This window comes from Thalassophryne amazonica, chromosome 12 (assembly GCF_902500255.1).
Source record: "Thalassophryne amazonica chromosome 12, fThaAma1.1, whole genome shotgun sequence".
In the NCBI taxonomy this organism is placed as follows: domain Eukaryota; kingdom Metazoa; phylum Chordata; class Actinopteri; order Batrachoidiformes; family Batrachoididae; genus Thalassophryne; species Thalassophryne amazonica.
In genome coordinates this window covers 51190277-51206397 of record NC_047114.1, presented here as the reverse complement: position 1 = coordinate 51206397, position 16121 = coordinate 51190277, and the positions used below count along the sequence as shown (strand labels likewise).

At 40.4% G+C, this 16121-nt stretch overlaps 1 protein-coding gene across 2 annotated transcripts in view; it reads right to left on the bottom strand.

Annotated features, from left to right (window-relative positions):
• Positions 1-16121, bottom strand: part of zswim5 (zinc finger, SWIM-type containing 5) — a 158079-nt gene that overhangs the window by 66347 nt on the left and 75611 nt on the right. The gene's annotated exons all lie outside the window — the stretch shown is intronic.

Sequence of the window (16121 nt, the reverse complement as noted above, 5' to 3'; positions counted from 1 at the left end):
AAGGGATGGTTCAGGGTCACCTGATCCAGCCCTAACTATAAGCTTTAGCAAAAAGGAAAGTTTTAAGCCTAATCTTAAAAGTAGAGAGGGTGTCTGTCTCCCTGATCTGAATTGGGAGCTGGTTCCACAGGAGAGGAGCCTGAAAGCTGAAGGCTCTGCCTCCCATTCTACTCTTACAAACCCTAGGAACTACAAGTAAGCCTGCAGTCTGAGAGCGAAGCGCTCTATTGGGGTGATATGGTACTATGAGGTCCCTAAGATAAGATGGGACCTGATTATTCAAAACCTTATAAGTAAGAAGAAGAATTTTAAATTCTATTCTAGAATTAACAGGAAGCCAATGAAGAGAGGCCAATATGGGTGAGATATGCTCTCTCCTTCTAGTCCCCGTTAGTACTCTAGCTGCAGCATTTTGAATTAACTGAAGGCTTTTCAGGGAACTTTTAGGACAACCTGATAATAATGAATTACAATAGTCCAGCCTAGAGGAAATAAATGCATGAATTAGTTTTTCAGCATCACTCTGAGACAAGACCGTTCTAATTTTAGAGATATTGCGTAAATGCAAAAAAGCAGTCCTACATATTTGTTTAATATGCGCTTTGAATGACATATCCTGATCAAAAATGACTCCAAGATTTCTCACAGTATTACTAGAGGTCAGGGTAATGCCATCCAGAGTAAGGATCTGGTTAGACACCATGTTCCTAAGATTTGTGGTTCCAAGTACAATAACTTCAGTTTTATCTGAGTTTAAAAGCAGGAAATTAGAGGTCATCCATGTCTTTATGTCTGTAAGACAATCCTGCAGTTTAGCTAATTGGTGTGTGTCCTCTGGCTTCATGGATAGATAAAGCTGGGTATCATCTGCGTAACAATGAAAATTTAAGCAATGCCGTCTAATAATACTGCCTAAGGGAAGCATGTATAAAGTGAATAAAATTGGTCCTAGCACAGAACCTTGTGGAACTCCATAATTAACCTTAGTCTGTGAAGAAGATTCCCCATTTACATGAACAAATTGTAATCTATTAGATAAATATGATTCAAACCACCGCAGCGCAGTGCCTTTAATTCCTATGGCATGCTCTAATCTCTGTAATAAAATTTTATGGTCAACAGTATCAAAAGCAGCACTGAGGTCTAACAGAACAAGCACAGAGATGAGTCCACTGTCTGAGGCCATAAGAAGATCATTTGTAACCTTCACTAATGCTGTTTCTGTACTATGATGAATTCTAAAACCTGACAAACTCTTCAAATAGACCATTCCTCTGCAGATGATCAGTTAGCTGTTTTACAACTACCCTTTCAAGAATTTTTGAGAGAAAAGGAAGGTTGGAGATTGGCCTATAATTAGCTAAGATAGCTGGGTCAAGTGATGGCTTTTTAAGTAATGGTTTAATTACTGCCACCTTAAAACCCTGTGATACATAGCCAACTAATAAAGATAGATTGATCACATTTAAGATCGAAGCATTAAATAATGGTAGGGCTTCCTTGAGCAGCCTGGTAGGAATGGGGTCTAATAGACATGTTGATGGTTTGGATGAAGTAACTAATGAAATAACTCAGACAGAACAATCGGAGAGAAGAGTCTAACCAAATACCGGCATCACTGAAAGCAGCCAAAGATAACGATACGTCTTTGGGATGGTTATGAGTAATTTTTTCTCTAATAGTTAAAATTTTATTAGCAAAGAAAGTCATGAAGTCATTACTAGTTAAAGTTAAAGGAATACTCGGCTCAATAGAGCTCTGACTCTTTGTCAGCCTGGCTACAGTGCTGAAAAGAAACCTGGGGTTGTTCTTATTTTCTTCAATTAGTGATGAGTAGTAAGATGTCCTAGCTTTACAGAGGGCTTTTTTTTATAGAGCAACAGACTCTTTTTCCAGGCTAAGTGAAGATCTTCTAAATTAGTGAGACGCCATTTCCTCTCCAACTTACGGGTTATCTGCTTTAAGCTGCGAGTTTGTGAGTTATACCACGGAGTCAGGCACTTCTGATTTAAGGCTCTCTCTTCTCTTAACAAATAAAACTGGTTTTTGAGACTTTCAATTTGGATGGACAAGACTAAGAGTCAAGCTTTCAAATGAAGTAAAGTGCTGTCTGGGTTTTTGATTAATTAATAAGATGGAATGGAAGATTGCTGCTAATCCTCCACCTCGGCCCGTGCTACGAGCATTCTGGCAGTTAGTGTGACTCGGGGGTGTTGACTCATTTAAACTAACATATTCATCCTGCTGTAACCAGGTTTCTGTAAGGCAGAATAAATCAATATGTTGATCAATTATTATATCATTTACTAACAGGGACTTAGAAGAGAGAGACCTAATGTTTAATAGACCACATTTAACTGTTTTAGTCCGTGGTGCAGTTGAAGGTGCTATATTATTTTTTCTTTTTGAATTTTTATGCTTAAATAGATTTTTGCTGGTTATTGGTGGTCTGGGAGCAGGCACCGTCTCTACGGGGATGGGGTAATGAGGGCATGGCAGGGGGAGAGAAGCTGCAGAGAGGTGTTTAAGACTACAACTCTGCTTCCTGGTCCCAACCCTGGATAGTCACGGTTTGGAGGATTTAAGAAAATTGGCCAGATTTCTAGAAATGAGAGCTGCTCCATCCAAAGTGGGATGGATGCCGTCTCTCCTAACAAGACCAGGTTTTCCCCAGAAGCTTTGCCAATTATCTATGAAGCTCACCTCATTTTTTGGACACTACTCAGACAGCCAGCAATTCAAGGAGAACATGCGGCTAAACATGTCACTCCCGGTCCGATTGGGGAGGGGCCCAGAGAAAACTACAGAGTCCGACATTGTTTTTGCAAAGTTACACACCGATTCAATGTTAATTTTAGTGACCTCCAATTGGCGTAACCGGGTGGCATTACTGCCGACGTGAATTACAATCTTACCAAATTTACGCTTAGCCTTAGCCAGCAGTTTCAAATTTCCTTCAATGTCGCCTGCTCTGGCCCCCGGAAGACAATTGACTATGGTTGCTGGTGTCGCTAACTTCCCATTTCTCAAAACAGAGTCGTCAATAACCAGAGTTTGATCCTCGGCGGGTGTGTCGTCGAGTGGGGAAAAACGGTTAGAAATGTGAACGGGTTGGCGGTGTACACGGGGCTTCTGTTTAGGACTACGCTTCCTCCTCACAGTCACCCAGTCAGCCTGCTTTCCCGGCTGCTCGGGATCTGCCAGAGGGAAACTAACGGCGGCTAAGCTACCTTGGTCCGCACCGACTACAGGGGCCTGGCTAGCTGTAGAATTTTCCACGGTGCGGAGCAGAGTCTCCAATTTGCCTAGCCTGGCCTCCAAAGCTACGAATAAGCTACACTTATTACAAGTACCATTACTGCTAAAGGAGGCAGAGGAATAACTAAACATTTCACACCCAGAGCAGAAAAGTGCAGGAGAGACAGGAGAAGCCGCCATGCTAAACCGGCTAAGAGCTAGTAGCTGCGCTAAGCTAGCGGATTCCTAAAAACACACAAAGTGAATAATGTGTAAATAATTTAGAGGTGATTCAGCAGAGGGAGTGCTTTATTTAAGGCACGTGAAGATTACACTGTGAAGCAAATCGTTATCTAGGTAACTAGATCAATCTAACTGCACAGATTAAACAACTAACAGATACAGCAAAACACCGCTGTGCTCCGGAACAGGAAGTGATACAATTCCGCAGTGAGAGCCAACCACCAGTAGAGGCAAGCAAGAGCCCTATATGATGATAAATGCAGCTAACTGCACTAAAATGTGAACAAAGTTTACTTTTTATGACTTGTGGACACTTATTTTAAATAAAACTCAAGTAAACAAGCGTACAGCAGACACAGTGCAAATCTAATTAAAGCAAGTAGAGACCACAAATTTGCTATTACTGGTGTAATTCCTCCCGGTTCTTTTTGCAATATACTGCCCCTTATAAAGAACAAAATCGATATATTACTCAGTTTGAATTTAGTGAAAGTCATGTTGAAAACCAGGCCCAGGTACCCAGAAACAGAGCCCACACACTGACTCCATTTTCTGAGAAGACCTCGAACATGGACGACACAATGCTTTTATACGAGACAATGTAGGCGTTACAGTGGGTGGGTTTTAGTCTCACAAACCTCATCTTATTTGCTCCCCACAGACAGAGGGAAGCCCACCTTTTATCTGAAATTTGCACATGCGTAATGGAAGTGAAACTTAACTCTCTGTTGAGACTTTGAACCAGGTTTCAGGTACTTCTAAACAGATAACAAAAGCAAATACTTGATAACGAACATAAAATAAGGAATTAGCACAGATATGATCGAACACTGGTATATTTCATCTGTTAACAAGAGTGCACTGAGAGCACAATATCTCCCACTGGCAAATGCTGTTTGGTACAAGTGTGTGCAACATTTTGATAACATTTCAAGGTAAGTGATAGTTAATTTCAGAATGCAGACACCAACTCATGAAACTGGCAGTGTCTAGGTTTGTTAATCAAGGGCCTTAACTCTGGTAAAATGGGCCCAACTCAAACAATATGATAATATGCTTATTACCAACCTATAACAAGGACTTGTACCACGTTTCATGAAATTCCTCCTACAAATGTGAGGAGTTTATTTCAGATGGCTTACACCTTTTTTAGATGGATGGACAGACTGAGAGATCAACAGACAGATGGAAATCGCCACGACATTATCTCCCTTTGGTCCGTCATAAGGGACTCTACACCTGTACACCAATCACATACTTTTGCATGTGATTGGATATGTTATATTTATTTCACAGTGAATATAGTTTTGTCTATTTGACTCTTTTACTTCTTACAGAAGTGTTTTTTTCCTTTTCCTTTTTCTTGTTCTTTATGCACCAACAACACCAGATCAAACTGGCAATAAATTCAATTCTGATTCGGCCAGCAGGAGATATAAAACAACAAGAACAGGACACCAAGCATTATCAAATGACTATGGGCTACCAATCTCTCTACACAGTCCTTGTGCTGGTTAGGAATGGGCATTGATAAGATTTTATCGATATTGATACCATTATTGATTCCGCGTATCGACCCCATTCCTTATCGATTCCTTTCTCGATACCTCTTGTGAATTTTTTGTGTACTAAAAATAGGCTTTACAGGTTTTCTATGTCAGCAGGTCAAAGAGCTTTTTTGTATCGTGCACCTGCTCTGTGGAATGGTCTTCCTGCGACCGTGAGGCAGTCGGAGTCCGCGGCCATTTTTAAGATAAGACTTTACTGATCTCACAATGGAGAAATTCACGTTACGTCAGCTCTTAATAAACACATATGATGAGTGCGAGTAGAAAAGAAATGTGCATCAAACAGCTTGTGCAAAGATAAAGTAATAATAATAATAATACTTGTAACAACACAATAAAATAAGAAAATGAAGTAGAAATTATATATATATATATATATATATATATATATATATATATATACACACACATGATTGGAATTAAAAAATAGAAGCATCTTATTTACAATATGTGAAGTAAAGTTTAGATGTGATAAAGTCAAGACTTAAAGCCTATTTTTATTCTCTTTCTTATCAATAGTTTTTATTTTTTATCTGTTTTATTCTTTTACTTCTGTTTTAAATTATGTTTTTGAATTTTTGAATTTTTATTTATTTATTTAAATTTTTTATGTTGAACTGTTCTATGTGAGGCCCCTTGAGACGGCTTTTGTTGTGATTTGGCGCTTTATAAACCGATGAAATTGAAATTGAATTGAAATTGAGCAACATTTTATTGAGTCTTAAAGTAAATAAATATGAAATTGGTCACTGGATCCTTAAACTTTGGACATAATAAACTCTACATGGTGGATCCTTGATCTCTGCACATAAATAGAAATAAACAAAATCTGCAGTTTTTGTCAAAAGCATTTCCTTTCAGACATTATTGGCATGAATATCTTGCCATACCTCTGAGCTGAACTCTTGCAGCTAGCTGTGCTGCACGTCAGGATGTAATTTATAAAGAATGCAGGACGTCTCACTTTGGTAGGAAAAAAAAATCGTTCTAGTCGATTGTAGTTTCTTGTCTGTATGACAACGTTTGTAAGAGGTGTCATTTTATTTAAAGGGGCAATTCGTTTTTAAGTTATTAATTCTGACCGGATTCTGTCTCAGCAGAGAGCCGCGCAGCGTTTGGAGCTGTGCCAACGGAACGGAGGACGATTCTCGTTTGACTGCAACAAGACATGAGTCCCAGTTAGTGACTTTAATCCACACAAAAGTGACTCACAATATTTTAATGGATTTGAGAGGGGTTAAGAAGCGGACCAACCGTTTCTGAAGAGCAGCGAATCAAAGAACCAAAGAGCTAGTGGATCGAAGCATTGCTTCATTGGTTCACGCTTCAAAGTGGTGTTGCGCTACAGAAACGGTTGATTACAGAGCCGCTGCAGGGTCTGTAATCAATGTAGAGGAATGGTCATTTTCCCAACAAACACCCTCAAAGACAATGGCCGCTCTGAAAGACCGATAAGGGAATCGGTTCTTTTTGTCTTTTTGAGTATCGTTAAGAAATGATTTGATCCACCGGTATGGTGGATCGAATCATTTCTTAACAATACTCGAAAAGAACCGGTTCTCGATACCCAACCCTAGTGCTGGTCATGGTAGAGGGCTTGTACAGCAAAAAAGTAAATGAGTGGATGAATGAGTGTGTTATTCCATTCCAGCTGGCCTGCTTAGACAATAACAAAAAACAAAACAAAACGGTATCTCATAACTCACCAAACAGTATAAACATAATGAGAAGAAAACTTTAATGCACTATAATGATTGAAAGCATAATTTTGTTTTGCATATGTAACACCCCAAAGACGTGTCTGCCACCCGCTGGATGGTTAGTGGATGCTGGATAAATGATCAACAAATGATCAAAAATTAGAGAGTTCAGACTGTACTTGTGTATTTAGTCTGTTTACTGAGGATTTGATATGTAATGTAGCTAGCAACTATGGAAGAAACACGATGGGCTATGTGGGCAAAAGCACTACTTCTCACTACTACTCACCTCTTCAAAGTCCATCAATCATTCCAACGGTCCTTTATTGGGATGCACAGTTTATTTCAGCAACATTTTATCATCACAGCTCTCACACAATTAAAATGATTCAATATTATTGGATAAACTGACCTTCAATAGTCTGTTGAGTAGACAGAGAATATGGGACTCGTGAAAAATTAAAATGTCCAGGAGACAAACAAGAGACTGTGTCCGAGTATTTTTTCCCCTCCTTAAAAACAAACCCTATGCCATTAATGATGCAATTATTAATCAATATAATCACAATTTTTTTGATGCACTGACACTTCTGGCCTCAAATCATCTGAGACGGTTTGTTGAGCAGTATGGCACAGCAAAATCCAGCATCATACACATCAGACCAGATTAGTAACCACCAACTATTTGAAAGGAAAGCAACAATACCTATACACATTCATCAACTTACAGTCAATTGTTTTACTTTCTGTCTTGCAGACACACACTTGTACCTCCACATGAACACACTATATGCAATTAGGTCGTCAGCCCTTGCAGACAGCAACCGAGATGCATGTGTGCGCACGCAGATGAATCATAGGATCATTCACCTCATCGTGTTAACTCTCACATCGTGTGTACACATGTACACACACACACCTGATTAGCAATGTTCCACAATGTTCCTGGTACAGACTTTAGGTTACACACGTAATCATTGAAAACCAAGTCAGCGGCATCTGAGAGAGAGAGAGAGAGCGAGAGAGAGAGAGAGAGAGAGAGAGAGAGAGAGAGAGAGAGAGAGAGAGAGAGAGAGAGAGAGAGAGAGAGAGCGAGAGAGCGAGAGAGAGCGAGAGAGCGAGAGAGAGCGAGAGCGAGAGAGCGAGAGAGCGAGAGAGCGAGAGAGAGAGAGAAATTCATGCTCTATGTGAGAGGGTGCCAAAATTCTTTCATTTCCTTTTTTCCCACCTTCATTCATTCAGCTGCTCTTTTCCCTTCCCACTTAAAATAAAGCCTCCTCCCAACTGTATTGTTCGACACGTCTTGTGTCTTTCTTCCTCATTTAAAAGTGAGTGAGTAATCCAGGACAAGGACAGACTGGGCTGAACTTGGTAGCCCTGCAGCACTGAAACACACATCACACCACAATAGCCTGGATTCACACCGTGTCAGGATGCTTGATCCTGAATTAACACTGACGCAAGCGTGTCAATCCTCTCTCTATGAACAACAAAAGGCTAGTAATAACAACCCTGCATGTTGTTCGAGTGCTGTGTAAACAAGTACTGTATATGTGCTGTTACTGTGGCTGTGTCCCAGTTCAGCCACTGCACCTTTCTAAGGCTGTATTCACTGGCCGCATACGTCATACGAAAGCTTCGCGAGCACGTGGACTAGAAGATGTTGTTTCAGTTTCCAGGTCTGACACCATCAAGCCCTTTCTTATAACAACCACAAAGCAGCACACAGTGTAGTCTCATTGCTAGTTTTCAAATGAAGCAGTTGTCATTTTCATGCATAGCACCCACACTGGTTAAATACTAAATGTACCATATTGTTCACAGCAAAAGATGACTGTGATCAAAAGGGTTGCCTTTTTCAAGATGTACTTTTAGGAAAAGAAAAAAAACTTTCTTTAGCCCATATCATCTTCAAAAGAAATTGAAAATAATGCTAATAGCTGCCATCTACTAACATTACACTGTGTCCTACTGGATCTTTTGGCTGCTTGACAGTTGTTTGCTGACTGCTTTATCTATCACCATAAGCTCTGAATTTGCATTACAATGTGAACATAAACAGTTTTGCAAACCACGTTTAGATTGTGCACCCCGTTCCATGGGAAAAAAAAACTGACATTGCACTGTGGTGCACTACAGTGTCACAGTGTTAAGTTCTTGTCAAGACCAAAGCAAAAAATGCAAACCTGCATGGAGAAAATAGGTTGAATCTGAAAATCAATATAGGCTAGCTAATATGTTGGAACTAATACAACTCTGTGGAAGTAATAATCTGCATGGATGGATGCAGTGCACAATGTGCAACACTCCAATAATACGAGGTCTGTGAGAAAAGAAGCGGACCTTTTTATTTTTTTCAAAACTATATGGATTTGAATCACGTGCATTTACATCAGCCAACCTTGATCCCTCGTGCACATGCGTGAGTTTTTTCACGCCTGTCGGTTACGTCATTCACCTGTGGGCAGGCTTTGAGTGAGGAGTGGTCCACCCCTCCCGTCGGAATCCCTTTGTCTGACAACTTCCTGAGAGACTGGCGCTTTGCTTGATCAAAATTTTTTCAGAACCTGTGAGGCACATCGAAGTGGACACCATTCGAGAAATTCAACTGGTTTTCGGTGAAAATTTTAACAGCTGATGAGAGATTATGGAGTGTTACTGTCGCTTTAAGGATTCGCGCATTGGCAAGCAGCCTCCGTGTTGATAACCATTTGTAAAAACCAGGCGGCTTTTGATGGCTTTCCGTTCAGTGAGTATCTGAGAAATTGTTTAACAGCTGGACATGTTCCAACGTGTCCTTAAGGCTTCCAACGGAGGTGTTTTTCCTGTGGCGGCGCACCGCGCCGGCTGCCTACTGACGCGCCAATCCGTCCGCACGTCTTTCATTACAAAATCTCCTTTAACAGTGGAATGTCCAGATAATCTGCTGATCCCGACCTCTTCTGAAAGTTCTCTGTTCTCTCACGACGTCCTGGGTCAACAGAGGCTTAAATTTGGAGGTTTGCAGCTTGAAACAGGCTGACGACGGCGCCTGTTTCAAGCGCGACGTCCCGCTCTGTGGGAAGTCCTTAAAGCGACAGTAACACTCCATAATCTCTCATCAGCTGTTAAAATTTTCACCGAAAACCAGCTGAATTTCTCGAATGGTGTCCACTTCGGATTCCGACGGGAGGGGTGGACCACTCCTCACTCAAAGCCTGCCCACAGGCGAATGACGTAACCGACAGGCGTGAAAAAACTCTCGCATGCCCACGAGGGTTCAAGCTTGTCTGATGTAATCGCATGTGATTCAAATCCATATAGTTTTTGAAAAAATAAAAAGGTCCGTTACTTTTCTCACAGACCTCGTATAAGCATACCTTAAGACTGTGAATACTGCAGTGAACAGATGCACCATATTGCAAGTAAAAACATCACACTTTCAATTTAATTTGAGGTGTATCACCAGATTCATATGATGACTGTTGTCTGCAACATTTAAAAAGACGCAAACATGCCAGGACACGTAATGCCAGTGGGCGTGTTCACATAACAGCAATGTCAAAAAAAATATGAATAGCTTTCAGCAGTGAAATGATGCAAAACTATGGCAGAGAGGACGGGGTGACAGATGTTTAATTCTACTGCACAAAGTTTCGAGATTTCCTTGTGTGCTCTTCCAGTGAAGACAAAACAGAAGAAACATCTGTATTTTGTTCAATTCACATTCCATAAAAATACTTGAGGACCATTAGACAGAATGGAGACAACTTTAAATTACACTAGAGCATCTTGTTAATTAAAACTACCATCTCACAACCGATTGCAATGCTTTTTTCCCCCCTTCTTGCAGTAGTGCAAATATACAGTAGCAGGACTGGTCCTACTCACATCTCATTTTTCAGCACTGCTTTGCTCTTGTATACATCTCCTCTAATGGTCTTTGTCTCGTCTCTTCTCAGTACGTTTGTGCCAAACACACACAGACGCCTGATTAATAAGTGGGCTCTCTCCCTTGTTTCTGCAAAGTGGCAGAACAAGGCAGGCACTTGAGGAAAATGATGTTGATTTAAGAACAAATATCAATAAATGAAGCAGTATGGGGTTGGTGGTGCAGTGCGGGTGAAGGGTTGGATGTTGGTTTCAGAATTCATGAAGAGACACTTTAAACATATCCATTCGTGGGTATCAACAAAGGAAGAAACCAGTCAAGTTATTGTAAAACATTTTGTTTCTGGCACTTCAGTTTGTTTTACCAGCACAAATATTCGAACAATGCTGCAAAAGTATTTCACCACAACTGAATGAAAACTATTCCAAAACATGCATGATGCATAACCAGACAGTCTTTTCTCTACAGACAAGATAAACAGGCAACTTCTTTTTGGAAAGTAATTTTTTTTTTTTTTTTAGCAGTTCATGCTGCTCTTCTGTCATTTGTGCTTTAAACTTAAAACACCTTGAGCTCATTTTATGAGTTAATGAAATGCACTATACATTTAAAGAAAACCATCCCCTCCAGTCCTGTGTTGGAGTACCACCTCAGCCTCATTCTGCAACAGAAAAAACCCTGATATTTCCCAAAATTGTTTTCTAATCGATTACTGCTTTATCAAGCAAAGATCAAATGATTTTTTCATGCTTTGTTGATTTCTTACAGCAGACCAGATTTTGAGTTGGAATGCCCTGACAGTTCAAAGGGTTTTTTCCCCCTCTTTTGGCCCCCAAGCCTGATCCAAGCCATTTAAATTTAGAGTTTGATGAGATGTTGCAGAACAAAACCCATGAACCAGGCTTGAACTCGTCACTCAGGAAAAAACAATGGCTTTTACTTCGGCAGTGTGCCAATAACACAGAAAGAGCATAATTATCACATGTCTAAAGATCAAACATCATTGGACAGAGAGGCATTTAAATTCCATTTCTCTTTCTTGCTTTTTATTGGACCATTCTGGTTCTACTTTCTCCTCCCATCAAGGTCAGTGCCTGAACAGTCACATACACAAGTGGGACAAGGGAGGGCCAAGGAGTGAAAGGCTCCTCACCACAATGTGTGTTGTGGGCTGAATACAGAGCATCGCACAAAACAAAAGCAAGAGCGACAGCCAGCTGGCCTGGCACCACTTGGCACAGGACAACCGCTTGTCCTTGGCATGACAATGAAAGGCACACACGCGCGCACTTTCTCCTTCTCTTTCCAGGTGTAAAAAAGGCCAAGCAAAATTTTCTTCAAAGACAAGTGAAAAAAGGTGATGTCTGTCTGTACCATAGACACACTGCTCTCATTTTGAAATCAACAGAAACAGAGGAACTTAAACAAAACTCATCTGGCGACAGTGGAAGGGCTTGGCCGAATATTTGGGACAGTAAATTATTTCAAGTGCAGCATGGGTAAAAAGATGTTTATGCTTCACAGAAGTGACATAATCTTTTGAGTCAAGGCCTGCTACATTAATCCTTCATGAAGAATAAACACAGCTCAATAATACAAACACTGTCTCCTATCGTGAGCCATTACCAAGCTTAATTTTGACCAACACAGCTGTCTGCTAAACTGGGTCTACCTGAATATAAGCCTGAAGCTGTACAGATGCTGCTTGACAGACCAACTCAACATCATCGTCACCATCATGTTTATCTTTAACTGACGCCAAGCTGTGTAGCGGTATTGGTCTCTAGTCTAAACCCCACAGAGTTGTTGACCTTCTCCTCTTGCCTGGAGTGTTTAAAAATTGACAGGGCATATGAAGTTTATATATTTATGTTCGCTATGTGATTGGCACGTAGACTCATGAAACTGATAGGCTTGCTCGACAAATATTTCACCAAGGAGACAGAAAATGTTTCAGAATGAGAAGTAGGGAGTTTGGATCATATTTCTCAAACATGGGCAACGGACAACAACCTTGCCAACGTCTCTATTTTTCACTGCCTCAATAATATTATGAATATAGCTTAAAGTGCAACTGACATGATTGTATTTTTGGGTGGGGGAGTGGCTGTTTCACATTATTTTGAATGATTGAATTGTGATCCTAGCACACATAATTTCAGAAAAATATTACCCCTCCGGTGACAGTGTTTGGTCTCACAAAAGGTCAACAGCAGTTGAAACAGGAGAGGTGATGGTCTAGTGGTTAAATTGTTGGGCTTGAGACCAGAGGATCTTCGGTTCAAATCCCAGCCTGACCTGAAAATCACTAAGGGCCCTTGGGCAAGGTTCTTAATCCCTTAGTTGCTCCGGTGTGTAGTGAGCATCTTGTATGGCAGCACCCTCACATCGGGGGAATGTGATGCATTATTTGTCAAGCAGTTTGAGCGTCTGATGCAGAGGGAAAAGCACTATATAAATGCAGTCTATTTGAAACACAGGAATCTTAGCGTGACATCAAATAGGTATATCAGTAAGCTGGCTGAATACAAAACAATGTTCATCCCCACAACCATCTCAGAGGAAAAACGCTGTTTTGTCAGAATCTGAAAGTTTGTATGAGACAGACACTTAAAACACCAACAGAGAAGATAACATGATCAAATCAGATCAAAATACAGCACCGTGCTCATAGAGCGCAAACCTCTGCCAAGACTAGTTTCTAATTCCACAAATTTTTATCTTGGAAAAAAAAAAAAATTCAAGGCCAAAATCTTGTTAGAAGTGGGTTTTCATAAGTTAAAATATAATACAAAACATAGATCAAAAGGGCTTTTCAATGTTAAACTCAAATATTCGCTAAATCCGCAATACGGATCATATGCAACTCAAACTTAGTCTATTCGTTGAGATTTGGTGAGTTTGCACCTCATTGTCACAAATGAGAGTGATTGAGGCACTTTTGATTGAGATATAATGCAAAATGTACACCAAATGGGTTTTTCAAAACTACTGAAAATCAATATAGGCTAGCTAATATGTTGGAACTAATGATATGCCCATGCCTGACAATGTTTGGCACATGCTTCAAACCAGAATAAAACATACAACTTTGTGGAAGTAATAATCTGCATGATTGGATGCAGTGCACAATGTGCAACACTCCAATAATATAAACATACCTTAAGACTGTGAATACTGCAGTGAACAGATGCACCATATTGCAGGTAAAAACATCACACTTTCAATTTAATTTGAGGTGTATCACCAGATTTATATCAAATTCCCACAAAAACCACAATCCAGATCCAGATCAAACTTTGTCAGGTGATAGTGAGTGCCAGTCTGCATCTCACCTTCAAATATGAGAGTAAATGGGGCATGTTTGATTAAGATATAATATAAAATATACATTAAATGGGGGTTTCTATGTTAAATTTAAATATCCACAAAATCTGTAATCTGGATCAGATCCGGTGTTCTGTCAAGATGAGTTGCTCTGTTGAACTGATATCCCCACAGCACAAATAAACAGTTGCATGTGTGAGTTCAGCTCCCCCATCGAGTTGAGCTCCCTGTCATCTAACAATATTTTGCTTTAAAGACAGTGTACATGCAAGTCTTTACTTTTTTAAACTGAAAAGACGCTTATTACTGTATTTTATGTAAAGACAAAATTTATGTGGGTTTTCTTCAGTAGTGGATCTGATCTCGACGGGTAACCATGTTCCGTCGAAATGAGATCCACCGCGCAACTGTGCATGTGCACCTCACCTGTTGAGTTGAGTTCAGCCACCGAAGAAAAAGTAGAAAAGACACAAGTTTTGTCTTTACATAAAAATACAGTAATGAGTCTTTTTAATTTAAAAAAGTAAAGATTTGCATGTACGCACATTGACTTTAAAGCAGAATATTGTCGTTAGATGGTGGGGAGCTGATCGTGATGAGGAGATGCGCAGTTGCGTGGTAAAGAGAAGTAGACAAACTGGACGAGGGGAGGTGTTAAAGTGAGAGGTGGGTTGAGCCAGATTTAAGCTGGATTCACTGTAATCGAACGCAAATGCGGCTTGAGTCTGGCTATGTTGAGACCATGACGTCAAACTACATCTGTGCACTCCTTGTCGTCTCCAGCAGTGTGTTCAACAAACAACTTCTTTTTCTGCAGCATTGCCACACAGAAATGCATATACATACGCTCACGCACACACACACACACACACCCGCGCTTGTTCCGATGTAGGCAACGGAAACCCGTCACAGCAGAATTGATGTCATTCGCAACGACAGACTGCAGGTTGATGTGAGGTTATAAATTAATTCCTCACTGAAATATCACAGTTAAATAACAAATATTTATCACTGATGTTTTGGTCTAAGAATTTTTAATCTGGAATTTGCCACTGGAGAAGACATTGCATGCTACACTCCATTTTTTGTAGGTGGGAAAACTTGCAAAACTGACAGTGGATCAAATAGTTATCTGCCTCACTGTATAAACAGCCAGCAAAGTCTGTCCAGACACAGACGCTGTTTGTGACAGTCGCACTGATCGCACCTGAACTTAGTGAAGCTTTTGTCAGTCCGTCTTATCGACATTCTCCCCCTTTGCACATAGAATTCAATATGGATACATTAAGGCAGGAGCTTGGTCCTCACGCGCATATGTCATAAAATTTCTGACCAATCAGATGCGTTCTTTATAATGTTTGATTTTATCGATTTATTACTTCTCAAAAAAAACAAACAAAAAAAAAACATAAGAAGGGTGGGAAATTTTTTTTTATTATGTTTCATCAGAACAAATAAGAATTATATTTAGGCTATCCCTTCCTTAAGCAGCAGTCTCTATGTAATCATCATTCATCTATACAATTGTTTTTGCCACAGTCCTGGTCTATAATTATCTTCTCTGTCATTATGGCAAAGATTGCACAGGTCTGACCACACACTACCTGCGATTGTGTAACACTGTCTATAGCTTAAGGCTAAAGGTAACAGTATGAGTCCCTCCTGCCCCACCTCTAAATGTTAGACATTAAGACATTACTGCCAGCAGGAAAATAGACATGACTAATAGTCCATGTTAAATCTCCACAACGTGTCAACAGCACACAGCGTAGCAGCTTAATGCTGCAAAGTTGATAGGAATAAAATTGGAGGATTTGCTAGGATGTAGGCTAGGATGCCAGTGAAACGGGTTGAAATGGTTGAGACAAAAAAGAGAAGGAGGAATAAAAGAAAACAGCAAGGGCCTCCTTACTCAGCAGGAGCTGTCTGCCAAGGCAGAAGTCAGGCAGGGGGCGAATGTGTGTTTTGTGCGTGTGTATGTGTGTACGCAGTGTCTGTAAGACACACGGGGAAGATCATGGCCACGTGCCAAACACAATGACCCGCAAAGCTGATGGGGTACAGGGTGGCTGTGTGTGCACGTGTGAGAGTTTCTGTGGAGGAATGCATGTGTGGTTACATTCCTCAGACACATGCTGCCAATTTCTTCACAGTAACAGTGAGAAGACAGAAAAA